This window comes from Vigna umbellata, chromosome 10 (genome assembly GCF_029865625.1).
Source record: "Vigna umbellata cultivar VRB3 chromosome 10, Vumbellata_1.0, whole genome shotgun sequence".
In the NCBI taxonomy this organism is placed as follows: Eukaryota; Viridiplantae; Streptophyta; class Magnoliopsida; order Fabales; family Fabaceae; genus Vigna; species Vigna umbellata.
In genome coordinates, this window is record NC_142174.1 from 6,287,289 (window position 1) to 6,292,214 (window position 4,926).

At 36.5% G+C, this 4,926-nt stretch overlaps 1 pseudogene; it reads left to right on the plus strand.

The window, feature by feature from the left end:
* Positions 1-2,141: 2,141 nt before the first annotated feature.
* Positions 2,142-4,104, plus strand: LOC124846753 (uncharacterized; annotated as a pseudogene).
* The last annotated feature ends 822 nt before the right edge of the window (positions 4,105-4,926 follow it).

Consider the following 4,926-nt stretch of genomic DNA (forward strand, 5'->3'; position numbering starts at 1 on the left):
TAGACGTATGTACTTATATCAATTGTTGTGAATACATATAAAAGTTGAATAAAATTATTTTAAATTAAAACTCTAATATATTAATTTAATTAAGCTATTATGCAAGGTTGCTGTAATAAAGAAATAGTATCAATACAAAAATTAAATTAAGTTCGCAAGTAGAAAAATGAAATTTTCTATCAGCGTCTTATAATAAAATCACAAACTTATTTTATTTATAATTATTTTTGTATAACTATTATGAAAACTTTTATTTTCTTTGTTTTGTCGATGGTTCTATTTTATTAATTATATAATAATTCTTTTATAGTTTAACATTATAATACATGAATAATGCGAAACAGAAAAAAAAATTTATATATATTATATTTAATTCTCATATTAAATTTTTTAATAATTTGTCATCATATGGTGAAAAATATTTGGTTTAATGTATTCGGAGGTTCCTATTTCTGCGGATTCATATCAATTGGGTCCTCCTATTTTGGAAGTGCTCAATTGAGTCCCTAATTTGACAAAATTGAGTCAATAATACCCTTTCCGTTAAATGCAATGACGACGTTAACTTTTTAAACAAGTGGCATGCTGAGGTATCCTTTTATTTTGAGGTGGCACAGTTTGAGCTTAATACGTGGATTTTATATCATTTTAAATTGTAAAATATAATAAAAGCAGAATTAGGGTCAAATGTATTCTGGAAATATAATAAAAACTTATTAAACCAATTTTTCTTATTTTGGGGTCAGATATTTTGTGTGTGAGAAATTGGGGAAAGTAAGGTTCGTGGGTGGGTTCGTCCTTGTGCTGGGATTTGGGGAACATTGCGCTTAGGTGAGAAATTACCTATACATAACCTTTCGTTGTATGAAACTGTAATCATCTATCGGTGGTTTTCAGTGGAAGCAGCTAATTGTTTGCGGTGAATCATGTGGAAGAGTTTCGCGAAGGTCGTTGGAGGTGTAGCACGTGTTCAGGTTAGTAAATGTTTAATTGTTTGTATATTTTGGCCAATGATGCATGCTCATTCGTGGTCCCCCATGTTTGAAGTGGTGTGCTAGTGTGGTCCCCCATGTTTAATTGTTGTTGTGCTTTATATTGTTGTTGCAACGTGGTCCCCCATGTTTGTTTCTTGTGTTTTTTATTTTGTTTAAGTTATGTTGTCGTTGGTCCCCATGTTTCCTTGTCCTGGTTCTAATTTTGTATAATTTTTGTTGTCGTTGGCCCGCTTATTATTTTATAGGATATATACTATTATAGTGTTGTACATGGAGGATCATTTTGAAGTTGTTTTCCACCATGGAGGTCATTTCATAAATGATGGGCCACTTAAGTATGAAGGGGGAAAGTACAACTCTGTCTTTTGACCTAGACATGTGGAGCTACTTCATTGTAGTTAGTGTAGTAAAAGGACTTGGATATGATGGGTTTAAGGAGTTGTGGTATTGTGTAGGGGGGGTTCTGTGTTAGATAATAGGTTAGAGCCTTTGTGTGATGATAAAGGAGCCATGCACATCATTAACTTAGCTAGGCTAAATGGTGAGGTTCATCTATTTGTTGTTCACACAGTGTCTGAACCTGAGATCATGCACTTGTTAGAAAATGTTCCTCATAATATAGGTGAAGAAGAAGTTCAACCTGTGATGCATGATAGTGGTGATGGTGAGTGTGAACAAGGTCATGTTGAGTGTCAAGAGGAAGGTGATGGTGAGTGTGAACAAGGTCACGGTGAGTGTCAAGAGGAAGGTGATGGTGAGTGTCAAGAGGAAGGTGATGGTGAGTGTGAACAAGGTCACGGTGAGTGTCAAGAGGAAGGTGATGGTGAGTGTGAACAAGGTCATGGTGAGTGTCAAGAGGAAGGTCATGGTGAGTGTCAAGAGGAAGGTGATGGTGAGTGTGAACAAGGTCATGGTGAGTGTCAAGAGGAAGGTGATGGTAAGTGTGAACAAGGTCATGGTGAGTGTCAAGAGGAAGGTGATGGTGAGTGTCAACAAAGATGTGAGGGAGATGATGTTGTAGAAGGTCAAATTGAAGTTGAATGTGATGTGGGTCAGTCTGAAGTAGATGATGTTGATGTTCGTGGCTGGAGTTCTAGTGGTGAGGATGCCAATGTTGATTGCAATGTGGATGTTAATGATGACTGTATGGAAGACCTAGTTGACTGTGATATACAAGAAGAGGTAGGACATGGAGTTGGGAATTGGTTTGGTGAAATCGAAGTTGATGTGCAAGATGATGGACCATCATGGACTCATATGTCTGATAGTGATGTTGATGATGGTATAAATATTGACAATGATAGAGGTTTGTCCGGTGATAATTGGGAATCAGAAGAATTGCTTAGTGGAGGAGAAAGTCATGGAGAAGATGATGAAGAAGACAGTTATGGAAAGTTTGTAACATTTAGTATGCCTAAAACAATGGTGGATTACAAGTGGGATTTAGGGACTTATTTTGGTGACAAGCAAGATATTCTGGATGCCATCAAAACGTATGCAGTAGAAAATGGAAGAAATCTAACATATGTTAAAAATGATAAGAAGAGAATTAGGGTCAAATGTATGGGTGGTAAAGGAAACTGCCCCTGGATGGCATACTGTGCTTATATGAATGCAGTACGAACGTGGCAATTAAGGACTATTGTTGACAACCACAGTTGTAGTAGAGAGCACAAAGTCAAATTACTTAATTCAAAATGGCTGAGTAAGAGGTTGGAGAAAACTGTGAGAGAAAATTCCAAAGTCAAGGAGTGGAAATTCGTGACAAGATAAGTAGAAAGTGGAATGTAGGTGTATCTAGATCCATGGCTTATAGGGCAAAGGCCATTGCTTCAGACCATGTAGATGGGTCTTTCAAAGAGCAATATAAAAGGATATATGATTATGCGAATGAGCTCCTAACTCGTAATCCTGGATCCACAGTGAAGGTGCAAGTCGAACAGAATGTTGGTGGACACATTTTCAAGAGGTTCTATGTTTGTCTAAAGGCCTGCAAGGACAGTTTTGTGTCCTGCAGGCCAATTATAGGGATGGATGGTGTTTTTTTAAAAGGTAAATATGGTGGGGAATTGCTAACTGCTGTTGGAAGAGACGCAAATGACCAGATGTTACCTCTAGCATACGCCATTGTGAAAGTAGAGAACAAGGACACGTGGAAATGGTTTCTGAAACTTCTGGTTGAAGACGTTGGTGGGGAGCCAGTACATGCATCATTGACATTCATATCAGATAAACAAAAGGTTATTCACATGCCCTTTTTTCCTAAAAACGTATGTTCATTTTCATTGTTAGATATCAGACCTTTAACAACACTGACAAATTCAAATTACAGGGCTTAATGCAAGCTATTCAAGAAGTGGTCCCTAGAGTTGATCAACGCTTTTGTGTTAGGCACCTTTACGCAAATTTCAGGAAAAAATTCCTTGGAAAGCAGCTAAAGTGGTTGATGTGGAAGGTAGCTACAACAACCCATCCACAAGCCTGGGAAACCGAAATGAAAAAATTAAAGGAAGTCAACATTGAGGCTTTCAAATACCTAATACAAATTCCTCCTAGGTATGTTCTTCAATAAATGTTTTTGTGATTCAATTCATACTTGTGCAAGTGCCAGAATGTGATTGTGGTACATACAAGGTCAAAGTCAATCATAACCATGTTGGAGGAGATTCGCCTTTACTTGATGAACAGATGGGCAACAAACCGAACAAAAAGTGAATCATTGTCTGAGTTGATTTGTTCTAAAATCAAGAGTAGAGTTAATAAGGAGTCCCAGCTAAGTAAATTTTGGATTCCTAGGTAAGCTTAATTTATTAACATTTATCATGTGTTCAACACTTAAACAAATGTGAAGGTTCTGAATATTAATTTTTTTTCTAGTTGGTCAGCACTGAAGTTGTTTGAAGTCCGTCATGTGTCCCAAGCTGGGGACAAGTTTGTAGTTGATATAGACAAATATGAATGCACATGCAGGAAATGGGCTATCTCGGGCATTCCATGTTGTCATGCGTTGACTTCTATGAAGTTTTTGAATTTAGATGCAGAGGACTTCATCCCTGTTTGTTTTAGGAAGTCAACATATGAAGAACATGTGGCAGATTACCCCATATAATGATATGTTCCCTCCAAAAAAGAGAATATTGTCAGGGAGGCCGAAGAAGAAAAGAAGGTTGCAGGAATGGGAGTTAGTAAGGGACGACACAAGAATGAGGAATGGTGGTATACATAAAAGATGTGGCATTTGTAGGGAGCTGGGTCACAACAGAACTTCTTGCCAGAAATCAACCCAAGATCGTGATGTGAACCCTCACTAAACACAATAAAGCAACCCAGAAAATGAACCAAACATACCATCATCAAATGAGCCTGAAGCATAGGAGGGAATTTTAATGTATATCTCAGGGCGGTAACCAATTCTGATGTTTACCTGTGACAATTTCAGCACATCTTTTTTTTACCTTTTAATGATGTAAACAATTCTGATGTTGAACCAAATCTGATGTCACAATTTCAGCACATCTTTTTTTTACCTTTTAATGATGTAAACATTTCTGATGTTGAACCAATTCTGATGTTGACCTAATTCTGATGTCACAATTTTAGCACATCTTTTTTTAACCAATTCTGATGTTTATCTCAGTGCTGTAACCAATTCTGATGTTTATATTTGCTTTTATGGAATGTTATCTTTGCTTTTATGGAATGATTCATACCACTTAAGGTTTGATAAGGATAAAATATCAAGTTATATAAAACAGGATTGAGTACACTTAAGGTTTGATAAGTTATATGAAACAGAAGTATCAAGTTGAACACTGCAATGTTTTCTTCCTTACCTTAACAGATTATGTGCATTACTATACTAATTCTGTAACTCAATTCTATGTAACCCAATTCTTTATATTCAAGTCAAATTACAATCATCCCATGCTTA